Consider the following 15,457-nt stretch of genomic DNA (forward strand, 5'->3'; position numbering starts at 1 on the left):
GTTCCCTCTTTGCCTGCCTGTCTGTATCCCGTAATCTGTACATTCCCTGCAAAACCCTCTCCCCTTTGGCAGTAGATAGGATAGAAAGGCTTTGCCAGTATGTTTATGTCCCGAGCCGAGCGGATTGTTGTACCGAAACAGCACAGAAACGATACGCCACGCAAGAAATGCGCCCTAGAGCAGCCCCCAACAGACAAGCGCTGGTAGTTGCAAGCTATGTAGACACTAGAAAAGAAGTTGTAAGCCGCACAAGCGCAGCGGGCAGAGCAACGTACATTTAAAGGATGAGATTAATGTTAGAGCTTTAAAAGTTTATCCAACCGGACGGCGGAAACGAACCCGGAACGGCATGTTCCGTGAAGCTATGACCCACTCAATTTGATGAAATGAAAAACTCCAATGCGGGGAGTTTGTTTTTGAACAAGTTAAATACACACACACAAACACACACACCTAAGCAAGCACACATTCAGATGTGGACGGCGGCATTTGCGCTAGAAGCAGCAGTAGAAGTACATGATCGGTAGAGTAAAACCATATCAGTATATTTGTCGGCAGTAGAATACCATAAATCTTTAACCATCGAGTAACCTATTAGCAGATAGCGAGAGGTGCGTGTTAGGAAAAAGAAACAAATCCAAGAGGAGCTATTTTGTGGTTCTCTATTCGATTCGAGACGAGTTGGTACTTGCGTTTTTGTTATTGTTTTGAGAGAATATTACTTTATGAGAAATGCACTGCAGCTGAGTCGCTGTTTAGTTACAGGCTGGTTGGTAGGATATGGTTGGTTAGATAAATGGTAGATAAAATCGGAAATTATTAAAACAATGAAACTAATAAACAATAAGCGATAAAATATTTAACTAACGAAAGCAGCAGAAGTGTGCAGACGGTGCGGTAGTAAATGAAACACTTAAATAAAGTCAAACTTCCAGTGCCAAACAAACGAAACAAATACAGACCGCGTCGGTTGCTGCATTAAAGTTGTGCTGGGTAGCGATGGTGATGAGGGATCACTTGGTATCAGGTTTACAGTAGCCTTGTTTTCTACAACTCGCTCCACAAAACGATGCCCTTTGATATTGTTTCCGTTCCTTTTCGAACAAGAATAGCACGCTTTATCAGCTGCTCACGTTTTTCTTAACCTCTCACTCACTCTTGAGCTAATTATAATGACCCAGAACTGATATCAATACGGGTATAGGGACGACGGTAGACGAATTATCGACCGATTTTGGGAACACTTCTTTTCTCTGCGAGCAAACACGTGCCCACACTCTCTGCTCCTTTTCCTCTATCTCTTGTTGAGCATTATCATTATTGCCTTACTGCATGTTGTTTGATACCATCTTGTCAAAAGTAAGCAAAAGTGTCATTTTCAACTTCTTTTATCTGCTTTGTTTGCTTCTCGTTTGCGTGGGACACTGGAGCTTTTTTTTTGTACTGAACCTTCCCCCGACACGATCCATTCATGTGGTGTGTTATCGCAGTCACAAGGCTACCATGGAATAAAACGCGACCATACAAACACACACACACACAAAAGCTACAAGCTCAACAAAACTTGTACGACAAATAAAACCAAAAACCCGCTACGAAGGAACCAGCATCTAGAAGGAACACACAAAAAAACAGAAACACAGAACAAATGAATCTCAACAAGTGCTTTGGTCAAATGCGACACGGGCGAAGAATGGAATGATTTTTGTGAGCGTATTCCAAATAGAAAGAGCAGGATGAAAAGTAAAGACAGTTGTCTCTTTTTTAGTAATATTTGAGAGAGCCGATCTTCATACAATTCCTCTTAAAAATTTTAATTCTTCACTATTTTAATTGATGGTGACAATAATCCAACCTAAATTGACCCAAGAATAATTATGCGCCTTAAAGTATGCACACAGCATATCATTTGTTGTTTAACATCTTGTTAACACGGCTTAAATTCTTCTCAGCACAACACTTCTCCGATTTATCCACCTGGTCGTAGTACACTAACAGGAACACACGAAACACACACCTACATTTCGCATACCATCACCCCCGGATCACCCATCCCCCCCACCCCTCCACCCAAGGTTTCGTTGCTCAAAGCAAACAATGCTCTTCGCCATTATGCAAAACACCATCGTTCGTAATCGAAAACACTGCGCACAGACACCTCGAGACACATGATAGGTTTGTTCAGCAAACAAAATGCAACATACTACGTGAACAAGCAACGCACCATCTACCAGCACACTTGCTGTGCTGCTGGCAGGAAGATTATTAAACAAAACAAAAGAGATATTTAAAAAGAAAAAAACAAACGTTTTTATAAACGATTAAGACTATAAGCAGGATAAAGGAGGAAGAAAGGAACAAAATGTTGCATAGAAGATACAACAAGCAAAACACTGTAGACTAGCTCAAGATCAACCAAATTTATGCCGATATTGGACGCGAGACGCGCATGTCAGGTTATCTTTTTTTTTCAATTAAGAATGTTGTTTTTTTCTTTTTTAATTGTTAAGCTACGATTTAATAGAATACGATAACTTTCGCACGTTCCAACCAGTGGCAACCAGTGACGCCGTTCATTACGGTTCATCGTAATGAAAGGGGGAAAAGTAATTCAAAGTTTTATTTGAATTTTACCTTGCGTTCCAGAGCGCCGTTTGCATTGCAGACGGGTTGGAAAACCAAATTTACCTACCACAGTAAATGGTAATGTTGTGAACCACGTAAGACAAATTTGAGCAAAGCTCCGCTCCAGAGAGAGATTGTTTGATTGCCGGAATGGTTGGTAGACTTAAGTGACGCTGCAGATGAGATGAACGTGAAAGAAAAACCAGACGGGGTTCGAATTATGCTCGAAGCACTGCCAAACACAAAACTCATCTATCTTCAACCAGCAGCAAACCAGCGGCGAGCGTTCTGGATCAGTGAAAAAAAGCGAGAAAGACAGAGAGAGTATCAATTTAAACTGGAAGCACGTTAAATTTAAAAAAAAAAAACAAGCAAAAATCCCATTTGCATGGCCAGTGCGCTGAGCATTAGCTTTGGATTCAATATAAGTGTTTAGTGGAACAAATAGGAATGAAAATTAAACTGCGTCTAGCCCTTGCCACGGGACGAAATTTTGTTGAAGAGTATGATGTAGAGCGATTGAACGATCGCGCCAAAGCGTATATAGCGTTTCGAAAACCATTTTGCAGCGGAAAAGTATGATACAAATTATATACTATATACCGATATACACACACGCACACCTACAAAACACCATGCCGACATTACACATTCAACCCAACATACAACAGCCCAACCACGCTCAAAAGTGCTACACGCTACACTTGAACTAACTAGAAGCTACAGATGAAAGTGGAAATAGAATGAACAGACACACACGCATGCAGAAACTCATACAAATTGTAGACCAAATGCCCAAATCATCAAATGTTAAAATCGAGAAAGATGTAGAAAAAAGTCAACCCGTAGCACTTCATGAACGTGAAACGAATACGATTGTAGCGAAAACAGTGAACCAAAACCCCATTTTTCGAGCGGTCAGTTAGTTTGGTGTGAGAAATAAATGGTTATAGGAGCGAAGAAAAGGAGAAAAAACAACAACAAAAGAACACTGTAAAACTTACAATGTGGCAGCATACATTATCAAGCGAATAAAACTGAAAATCTTATTCGGAACGAAGCAAACCTTGTTGTAATGTGATTGCTTGAATTAATGACGTGAATATCACAAGAATGATTATTAAAACATTTTCTGAACACATAGCATTAAATTTCAACCCTGCATCAACCCTGAATAACGATTGAATTTGCAGCTCGTCAATGGGATACAGCGGTTCGTATCGAAAACGCCTGTGAGTATGCAATTATGTGTCGACGGAATGCATTGCGTTGGACTATAGGTAGCACGGGGCAATATGCAACCCATATTCAAATTATTATTTTGATTTCTACAGATAAGACAAAGTTTTCAAATAATATAGATAAATATATCAATATTCGCAAATATTATTCAATAAATTTGATTTACTGAGAGGAAGTTGTTGGTCACTTGAATTTAATTTTCCACATTATTTTGTTTATTTGAAATTTCGATTTGACGTTCAATTCACTTTGAGAGAATTTTGAGATCATTTCTAAAACAAAGACACAACTCTAACACATCCAACACAACCAAACCTCTTTCAATACTGAACATCTCTATGTCCAATTGGACCGAAATCATCAAACATGTGTTTGCCAAACGTTCACCCCGGACGCAATCGGATGCAACTGCAACAAATCAATCGACCCTCATTCGCTCGCTACTCTGTTTCTCCGAAGGGATAATCTTTACCAAAAATAAAGAAAGAAAGGAAAGAATAACACACCATCCACCCCGTCACGCCGGCAGCATCCTTGAGATGCAATTCCTTAACCTTCACCTCGTTCGCCCACACGCTGAGAGGTCAGTTGCCCTTTTCTGTCTTAAAAAAAAGCACTCAACCACCCACCCGCACACACACACTGACGAATTCGTTCGCTTGCCGTTCGCATGCACTCACGTCCGGATGCATCACCCCTCCCAGGGTGTACATAAATCATTTCCCAGCTTCAGCGCGTCGTCATGCCCGCCCGCTTGCTGACCGCTTGCATTCCGTCAACGTGCTGCGGGCGAAATGGACTAAGCGGACCGGCAGGAAATCTGTATCTTTCCCCGCTTTGCCTGGGCTGCCAAAAGCGACACTGGTGATTGCAAAAATCGCAACAACTACAACAAAAAAGGTAGAAACTCCATCGCACAAAGAGAAAGACACGGGCAAACGTTTGGGCGGGAAGAATAAAGATGTAATCCGCTTAAAAAATCAACTTGCTTTAATCGTCTCACTCCCGAATACACGCCGGACCCACGCGAATCGATCTCCCACTCCTCTCCAGATTGCCAGGAGTCGATTGAACCATCCCTTTTGGTGATTCAATCCTCTCAGGTGAAAGCGAGATAGCGTCGTGCGTAAGTGAAACGTCTTGGGAGAGAGAGAAAGAAAAACAGCACCCTTGGATCCTGAAACCTTATCGCACGGAGAAACTTTCCCGTCTCGAAAGGAGACAGAAACTCGACCTGAATGTAATCGAATCGGACCTGCACAGGTTAGTACGCTGGAAACCCGTTCCCTCTCGTTATCTCCTCCACTCCACCAGCCCCCCTTTCGCTCTGATCTCGTTCGACAGTAGCAGAGAAATTAATCCCTCCAGCATGAATATATTTAATTTCTCGGGCTATCTCTTACCCAAGAAAACCACTTCTGTTGCCTTTTTTTCTGTACCTCGTTTTCCCTCCTACCTGTCGCGCGAAGCACGCTACCGATCCAGATTTACTTCCCATCTTATCGTTCCTGTCCGACCGTGTTTAACTATTGAAGCGCTGCTATTGGAGCAAAAAGAACACCAGCATTCTTGTACGGCTTAAGCTTAAGCAAACGCAGAGCGAAGGGGGAGCGACGGTTGGATGGGTTGGGTTGAATACTAAACCTCAATCTAACTGCACACCGATTGAGCTTTGGCCTGGCCGCCGCTGGTCGTCCCGGGTCGAACAGGTTATTGGAGCAATAAAGTAAGTGCTTTGAGGCGGGTTACCGCAGCGCAGCGGAATGCGTCCGCACGTACCACCGTCCCAGAATTATTAGATCAGCAAGACTCTCTCCACGGCTACGGCGATAAAGTAAAGATTATGCAAATGTCGCTACACGGAGCTGCCCATCGTGTCGGATCTGTGCCGGAATCTGATCGGGCGCGCGCTCGTTGGTCATCGAACCTATTCACTGCAACCTACGCAACCGGCGGACCCGATTGGAGATCAATTTCTGTCGCTGAGTTCACGTTTAATAGACGCCAGATAGCGTCCGCGTGTGCGTGTATCTGCTTGTATGAGATCATTCAAACGGTAGCAACCAAGCAACCTGTCCATTCCCCGTTACGGTGCTCGAAATGGACACTTTAGATTTCATCTGCCGGCCTGCGGTGCCTATCCAGTTGCACCGGAAATGGAACAGTCAGCCTTTTGTACGTATGTGGTTGTGCTGTTTCTTTGTCCCGGTGTGTAATACAATCCGCGGATGAGCATTTAGAGCGAGCTGGGCGTATTATTTACACGCTGCATCCGGTAGCGCTGGTAGTAGCACGCCATTACGCCTCAACTATGATTGACACGTAAACATGACTTCTGACGGCGCGATGGACCGACGAATGGGATCGTTTTGCGATGTGCTGCACGATAAGGTAAGTGCTCTGAAACGCTCTGGATCGGAGTGGAGATTGTCTTGATTGTTTCACTCACCAGTATTGGTACATTAAGTTTAAAAAACATTGAAAAGAGCCATAACTGCAGGACCTTCTAATTCTTGATCACAGCTGAAGACGTGCAACACTCACACATTGAGGAATGACTATTCTGGGTCAATAAGGAACTCCTGAACACATGTTTAATATTTTGTAAAGCTATTTCAACATCCCCAAGACACAATGACCCACGCATTGCAATATCTCTGCCTTCTCGCAATGGTCAATAAATTGGCAGCAGCTGTAAACTCGATTTCCTGCTGACTGCGAAGCCTGGACGACTGGCTCGATACGATCGGTCACTCTTTGCATGGGTGCGTCTTATGACTCGCTGGACTCTTGTCGTACGTTGTTACCCTGTCCATCAGCTCCCTTGTTCTCGGTGCGCACATATGGTCGGTGCTTGGTCTGTTTGCTGCTTCTGAATTCAACACAGAAGCCTGATCGTGGCGTTGACTGCCGATGCCAGCGCAGTAGCGCAATAAAACGCAAACAACAGCCCAGCAGCCGTCATGAGCAAAATGATGACTGCCGCTTCATGCCGTTTCCTTGCAGTCTTGCACTCACTGCTCCGTATGATGTAACCGAACGTGTTCAGGATCCTTCAAGCTTTCATCTAGTCTAGCAATTTTCGGACCGATAAAACGAGCTTGCCCGACACGTTTTGTTCCCTTTTTTTTGTTTCGGGGTTGCCCAAGATGCACCCCCGCAGAGAAAAAGAAAGTGCTTCTTGCCTTTGGACAGCGGACCTTTGGAACTTTGGAAGTTGTGTCTTCCCGTACGGTCATCCTTTTTAAAAGATTGTTTCTTTCTTCCTTTAAGATGTGTTCTTTTCTTCCTTTCTCTCTTGGTCTCTCTCTCTCTATCCCTCAAATGCTCTCCTTATACATTCCCTTACAGAATCCCTTTCTGCCACAGTAAGGGATCACACAACGGGGGCATGATTATTCCGTTGTTTGAAAAGGACCAGCTAATGGACATTTCCGCAGGTAGCACTAAAAGCCGGTAAAGTGAGAAACGCACGGACAGGTTTCCATCCCTTGCTCCTCTTTTTTTACCGAACTGGTAGCACTCCTGCCGAGCGCTGTTCTGGGACGTGCTGGGCGTCCTGGGTGTGAATTACGGGGAAAGGCGCAAATGCAGACAACTTTTTCCATCGTCAAACAAATGGAGAATAGAACCAATGGTGCACACACACACACATGCCATTATTTGGTGCGCTATGATGAGGGCAATGAGTGTAAGTTTTTATCATTTTATCTTCACCTCCAGTATTGCTTTCCCGCGTCGCTCGATGACTTATCGGGGGCCATAAGGCACTGGAGGGGATTATTAAAACTACAATTTTGCTCAGTCATATTTGCAGGAAAACTTTGTTGTGGTATTGTGGCTTTTTTTTTTTGAAGATGCTTTCAAAAGATTGGAGATGACTTGTAGCTTTGGGTGGATGGTAATGCTTTGTGGGGCACCAGAAAGTCGATCCAATTCTTATTTATTGTTCAATAGAAAAGATACTCTCTTTTTGGGGGCGATCTCAGTGCTTTGTTTTGTTGCTATTGAGGTACAAAAACTACACAAGAAAATTGTGTCCTAAATGATGTAAGACTTCTCTAGCAATGCTTCTGTACTGTTTTCTTGACACTTTCTTCGTCGATCTTCATCAATTTCTTTCCAGACTTTTTCTGTCCTTTTCATCCATCGTTTTTGTTCACTCATGTCGCATCACAGCTAGAAAGCTCGGCTGACAAAGGCAAGAGGGCGAGATTTTGTTTCTTCTAATCTCTCCTCCATTATTCGAATGGCACCAGCACCAAAGTCAAAGCGCACCATAATAGAGAGGGCAAAAAAGGCATTTCGTTCCTAGCCTAGACCTTTTGCTCGGGGAGAAAAAAAAGGAACCTGCTCGAATCGGGGACGATTCGACGATAACGAGCGCAAAGTGAAACTAATTGAACGGGAGCCGATAGCTCCTGGGAAGTGATCGAACGCACAACCCACCGTACGACCAGGCCGTCATGGGCAGGAAATGGGAGGGAAAAAGAAAACTCCGGTGGCAGCAGCACCGGAAAGGAAAGGAAATGACTATTTTTCTTTTCGTCTGTATGATGATGAGTACTGTGAGTGTGCATGATGGTAACAAAGGCAAAACTGGATAGGAACGAAATGCGGAAGTTCTAAAAAAGCCACCGTTTTGCACCGGAACCGTTTGCCCGGTCATTGTTGCCTTTTATCGTAGAGGATCTAAAGGACTGGCTGTGTTGGATTCAGTCTTACAGTCAAAAAGATATTACACACACTGAAATATTGAAGAAGCGGATACATGTTTGGGTAAAATATTGTTTAAAGCTATTTTTGTAAATATTAATAATTCATTAACTCAACTACTTTGAGATCATAGTAGTAGTAGTAGTAGTTTATTTGAATTCGAAGCATTATATGTAATTATGTTTTACAAATTTTCCTTGCGATAATGGGTTCGACTCTTAAGCTTTCCTCATTAATGTTTTCTGTGTAGCAATTGCTGGATTTTTCGATTTTGTTCTGATGTTGAGTAGTAGCGTGGGAAAATTTACAAAAAAAACCCACAAATTTTGTTTTAGAGACTATCCTATCTAACTATGCTAACTAAACTAACTAACCTAGCTATGCAAACTACACTAACTAACTTTACATTAAATATTACAAACAAGACCATAACCTATAACTTAGCCTAACATTTAGCTAAATTATATGCTAAGCTACCAATTGATTTAATATGGGAATTTCGCTCGATTCACAATTATCGTGATATTTTCTATAGATTCTTTCAATGTATTCTTTAATTGTAGCCATTTGTAATCCTATGAAGCTCTCTTGTGTTAAACCATGGATGGACATTAATAATCATTTTAAGGATTTTGTTTTGCTTAATTTGTAACTTTTTATAATGAGACTGAGCAATTCCTTTCCAGGCTGGTGCAGCATATGTCATTACTGGCCGAAAAAATGCCTTATAAATAAGTAATTTGTTTTTTAAATTCAATTTCGATTTCCGGTTTAAGAAGGGATACATAGTTTTAACCATTTTGTCTAATTTTATAAGGGTATTCTCAGTTTGTGTTTTGAATGTAACACGCTGTTCAAAGTGCATACCAAGGTATTTTATACTCCTTTTCCATGGTATGTTTTCTTGTCTCATCACTAGATCTCTTTGGGGAAGTCTTCTCATACACGTATTCCTTGTGAAAAAGATTGCTTCTGACTTGGTACTATTGGTTTTGAGCTTCCAGTTTATACAATATTTAGCATACGCCTCTAGTGCGATGTTTAAGCGTCTAATGATTGTTTTAGGATTTTTCGCTGAGGACGATATAGCGAAATCATCAGCATAAAGGAAATTAGAACAATATCTTGTGTTAGGTATATCTGCTATGTAAATATTGAATAACAGAGGAGACAGCACGCTTCCTTGTGGTACACCAGCTACATTATGGTATGGTTTCGATTTGGATTTTCCAATGTGTACAGAGTTTTTCCGATTATTTAAAAATGATCTTACTATGTTTGTTATGTAAGGAGGAAAATTAAACTTATTAAGTTTGAAAAGTAGTCCCTGGTGCCATATCGAATCAAAAGCCTTTTCATTGTCTAAAAGGACTAAACCAGTAGATTGTTTTAATTCCCTATTTTCAACAATACTATTTTTTAATCGATGGATCTGATGTGTTGTACATCTTGCAGGCTGAAACCCAAATTGAGATTCAGGTATAATATTATTGTTATCGACATGTTTGCGAATTCTGATAGCAATCAGTTTTTCCAAAAGTTTTCCCAAACAACTTAGCAGACTGATTGGTCTGTAGCTTTCAGGATTCGTATGGTCTTTACCAGGTTTAGGAATAGCAATTATTTTAGCAATTTTCCATTCAGAAGGAAATATCCTAGTTGTAGACATGCGTTAAAAATAAGAACTAGATAGACTATGGCTTTTCTCGGGAGATGCTTAATGGTTTTGTTGTTGACTCTATCACAACCAGTTGATTTTTTATTTATTAAGTTTTTAATTAATCTCGTAAGCTCGCTTGGTTTAATAAGTTCAGATGAATGTGGTTGTTTTCTCATATTGGAAGTCAAATATTTTTCATTTTTGTTAACTATCCTACTTTCAATGGGACTAACATTATGATGTGTTATATTATGCGCATTTTGAAAATGATTTTTAAGAGCTTCACATTTTTCTGTAGTCGTAAGTAAATAGTGGTTGTGGTTTTTGAGTATAGGAATATTTCTTTGTTGGTTTTTTATAGTGCCTACGAGCTTCCAGAAGCGATTCGTGTTATTATGACGGGGATTTATACTTTCTAGGGTATTAGCCCATGCCTTATTCCGTTCCAGGGTTATTAAGTATTCAATTTTCCGTTTAAGAAAATAAAAAGTTTTGATATGAAGAATCTAATCTGTGTCTTTGCCATTTTTTTCTAAATTGATTTCTAAGTTTTATCAAGGTTTTTATAAGATCAGGTAGTATGATGTTAAATTTACCTGGAATCACTGTTGGTATGGCTCTGTCATGTGCTCTGGTTATGTTTGAAGTAAATTTTTTAATCATTTCATCGATTTGAGACACATTATGAATATTACATAAATGCGTTGAGGTTAAGTCAATAGATTGATTAACAAGGGATTTAAAATTGTTCCAATCTGCTTTGCTATAGTCAGGGATTTTATACTCAGGGATTATATTTGCTCTAGAATTGTAAATTGTAAAGGAAATCGGTAAATGATCAGAAGTTAGCGCTGTGATTGTTTTTAATTGAGAAAAAAGGTTAAGGTTATTAGTTAAAGCTAGGTCAAGTATTGATGGCTTTCTAGAGGGATCTCTAGGGATGTAAGTTGGTTTATTTGGGTAATAAATAGAAAATTGACCTCTTTGTGATTCCTCAAAAAGGATTTTTCCTGCTTGATTACGAGAAGCACAATTCCACATTTTGTGGCGAGCATTAAGATCACCACAGATGAAAAAATTATCTTTTCTTGACGTTAGTTTTATAATGTCATTTTTGAATGTCTGCATATTAATATTCGAGCCGGGATGATATGCAGTGATAAATGTTAAACTATTTTGCTCCGTGAAAATTTTAACTCCTATTGTTTCAATTATTGAAAGGTTTAAGTGTTTTATCAACTGGTGTTTAATTTTTTTACTAACAAGAACCATCACTCCTCCTTTGGGGCCCGATAATCTATCTAGTCTATAGCTATTGTATCCTGGCATATTAAACACGTGCACCGGTTTTAGGAACGTTTCCACTAACATCATGATGCTGATGTTATTTTCATTTAAAAAATGGGACAACTCTGTTTTTTTATTGGCAATGCCGTTGGCATTCCAGTATGAAACTCGTACATTACCTTGGAAATCCATCACGGAAAACAAAACTTGGCAACCACTTGGAAGATTGCTGTTATCTGGTCTTGTTTGCTTCTGCATTGCTCCAGCTTTATGAATACTTCCTGAACAATAGGAATTATTTGTTCTGCGCTAAACAGCTCCTCATGAGCCTTAAATCTTTCACCCTGACCTATGCGCGTTGGTATCGAATTAGATGTGTGTTGTGTAGGTTTGTCAACTCGTGAATTTACTTTCCAACCCGGTATCGGTTTAGGTTGAGGAAGTGTAGGAAAGTCTCCTAAGTTCGGTCGATAGCCTTTCGTAGTGTTTGTAATGCGTTTTGCTACGACGGGACGTTTTGGGCAGTCCATATATCCCGCTGTGTGGTTTCCTTCGCAATTGGCACATTTCAGTTTATGTTCTGGTACTTTACCATCACTCGACGATGTCCCCGCGGTAAGAGGACAAACCGATGATGCGTGTTCATCGGCGCATTTATTACATCTTTCTACGCGGTTGCAGTTCATTGCTCCGTGACCGTATAGTTGACACCTTTTGCATTGCATGGGTCCGGCTTTTTTGGAATAATATCCCCACTTTACCACACAGTGATCTAGAGCGGTGATAGTTCGTAGCAGTTGCATAGACACGCTACCCACACTAAAGTGGATTAGGTATACTGCGTGTTCGTCATAGCGTTTTTGTCTTAGTGCAAGCTTTTTTACACTTTTTGGAACTAGGTTTTCCTCTTTTAACAGGTTTTCTACTTCTTCATCTGGTAGTTCATGTAAACCATAAAGAACGATTTTAGTCGTTTTGTCCTCTTCCAGTTGGTACGTGTGAAAAGGGATATTTGTTTTTTTGAAGTGATTTACTACTGATCTAAAATCATTTGTATTGGTGACCTGAACGATCGTGCCGTTATACGTTGCTTTCGTATTGTAACGTACTACTCCTGCTGCTAATACGGCTTTGTGTACAAAACCCACTGATGAACTTTTAACCACTATTGGTGGTAGTTTACCGGTATCACTGCTTGGTGTATTTGACGTATTAGTGTTGGTCACTGGCTGAGATCTCTTACTCTGCTGATTAGGTGGCTCTTCTTCGTTGTCGCTAAGCAGAGCGAAACTGTTTTCGGATAGATCCGAACGACTGCGCGTATCGGTTTTGTCTATGTGTAGTTGTCTTGGTGGTGCTTTGGGCTTTCTTCCCCTTCTATCTCTTCCTCCCATTGCGAGAGAAGAGTATTTGCGTACCTTCGTATACTTTGTGATTTTGTGCGTTAGTACGTATTAGTTTTGTTATTCGGAGCTATCTGGAAGTACGTCTGTGCTTGACCAGAGCCGATTTGCAACTGACTTTGAGATCATAACATCATTCATTTCAAAACAGTCTTGCATCGTTTATTTACCTCTTTTATCATGCTTCCAATTAACTATCATTAATGTTCTATTTAAGCTTTATTTATTCCCAACTGCTCCACTGATCACAACATAATGTTAAAGCTTAACCTCTCGCTAGAAGTTCTTTCATAAGTAGTTTTAATTTATTTTCACTATTCCTTTTTCAAAACCAATCGCAAACTCCAACCCAGCTGACCATAAATATCGCAAAATACTACCACCGATTGAATAAGCTGACAAGCGGGTCAAACGAACATCGATTGGCAAACATTCGCCAGCCAACCGTCCACATCCACCAAAAGACATCGATGGACAATTGCCAATGCAACAAAGGGCAATCGATGCACGGTACTGTGGGGGAGTGGAAAAAAGCACAACAGACTGCAACAGAAAAAAGCTCCTCCTTAACCCAACAGTGCACACAAATCTTCTTGCCGGCCATTACGCCAAGTCGCCCTCCCGCAAAATGGGAAAAGTAAGCCAACCAAGAAGACGAAGGAACACACTTACAAAAAGCTGGACACACAAACGGGAACGAAAAATGGGAAAAGAAAACGAGCAACTCTTTGGAAGGAAAATAAATAGAAGCACACACACAAGCATACTTTCTTGCCTGTGTATGCGAACGTGATACAGATAAAAGTGCTTGGGTTTTTTTTTGCTTTTCTATCACTCTCTCTCTTTCCCTCGGCGGTGCAATCGCCTTGCTCCTATCCCTTTCTTGCAGTGACTTAAGAAACCTTAAATCTTCTTTATCTGTCCAGTTTCCTGTTGCCCGGCTCAGTCCGCAGTTCGATGCTGCAGTGTTATTTTTTTTTTGTTCCCATCCACCAAGGGCATGGTCGGTGCCTACACGTGTGTGTGTGTGCGGCTGTGTGGGTCTTTTCGGTGCTTCTCCTGCTGTTCCTTTACTGCTGCCGTTAGTGCTGCCGTTGGGTGTCGCGTCTTTCCGTCAATGCCGCCCAGCGTCTGGCGTTGCATTCCACCCCAGCTAGAGCCGGGGACCGTCCCGGCAAGCCGAGAAAATAACTTTTATAAATACATTACACCGACCATCCATCCCTTCTCACCTACCGCATCGGCCAGCCTCCTCGTCCATGCCGCCGATGGCTTCGGGATACGAGCGACGTTTGCGGTGTTTGCGCCCGTAGTTGCTCCGTCCTGCTCCGTCCTGCTTGCCTCACGCTCACGCCATGTTGTTATTGTTTGCCTTTACGTCACCATTTGCATCCAACAGCACAGCATCTACCTATCTTCAACCCCCTTAGCTCCTAACAGCATCCCCAGCATCCCTCGCCAGCAAACGAACGAAAGGCACGAAGAGAGCGAAAGAAACGAGAAACCAAAGAGGAAAAAGCAAAAAAGCAACAAAAAAATCTCCATCGGCGTAAACGTCGTCCCTAATGATCGAACGGAGGCAAACGGTGTGCTTGATCACCGACCACCTCCAAAACCTTTGCCGCTGCCCGCACGGGGACAGCGGTGCACTCCGCAGGCGCACCCGTACCTGGCCCGCGTCTTCACCTACCGCACTCGCCCACCAGAGCCCAAGGTCTGTGAGATGGCGGTCGGACGACGGGCCACCCCGTCAAACCACGGGCAACGAAGACAACTGGAAAGAAGAAGCAGAAAACACAGTCAACCCCTCCAGGGGATGGGATCGATCGTCGAGGGGAAGGATTGGAGGAAAGGAGCTACAGCAACAGCAGCAGCAGCAGGAGGTTCGTTGCTGTTCGTATCGTCGAAGTCTTCAACTCTTCGCTTGTCTCTCCACAGCCCCCATTCCACCGTCCCCATGCGATGCCAATGATCGATCAGCTTTGGCATCTTCTGGTTCGAGCTCCACATCTTTCCTCCCAGAGCTGGCAGCGATCGGGCGAAGGTGGGACTCGGTGAGCGGAAGGAGGGGCTGTTTGCGTGATGCTGCGGTTGCAAACGGGCGGGGACGTGGGGCCTCGGAATAGCGCTGAGCGGTTGCTGAAGTAGCCCGCTGGCAGCCAGAGACCACTTTCCTACTACATGCAAGCGACATACCTACCAGACACCAAAGCCGCCTCGCTCGATGAGTCTTGAGCTCGTTTCGGGACTTGGTTTAACGGCTGCCCGCTCACTATGGGCGATGGGAGTTGGATTGAGAGGGTCAAAACTGAGGAGAGACTTTATTGCATTGGTGAAATAATTCAAGTGATGAAAGAATATGAGATCTTCGAGGTACTTTTACTCCAAAAAAGTTTGTTTACGGCTTAAGATCACCTAAACAGTAACAAAATCTATTCTCCAAGGTTGTTGAAGATCCGATTTAAGGTTTGAAGATCTTCAAGAAGTCATCTAAAATCGATCGAACTAATATCTCTACTATGCA

Source organism: Anopheles merus, chromosome 3R (genome assembly GCF_017562075.2).
Source record: "Anopheles merus strain MAF chromosome 3R, AmerM5.1, whole genome shotgun sequence".
NCBI lineage: Eukaryota > Metazoa > Arthropoda > Insecta > Diptera > Culicidae > Anopheles > Anopheles merus.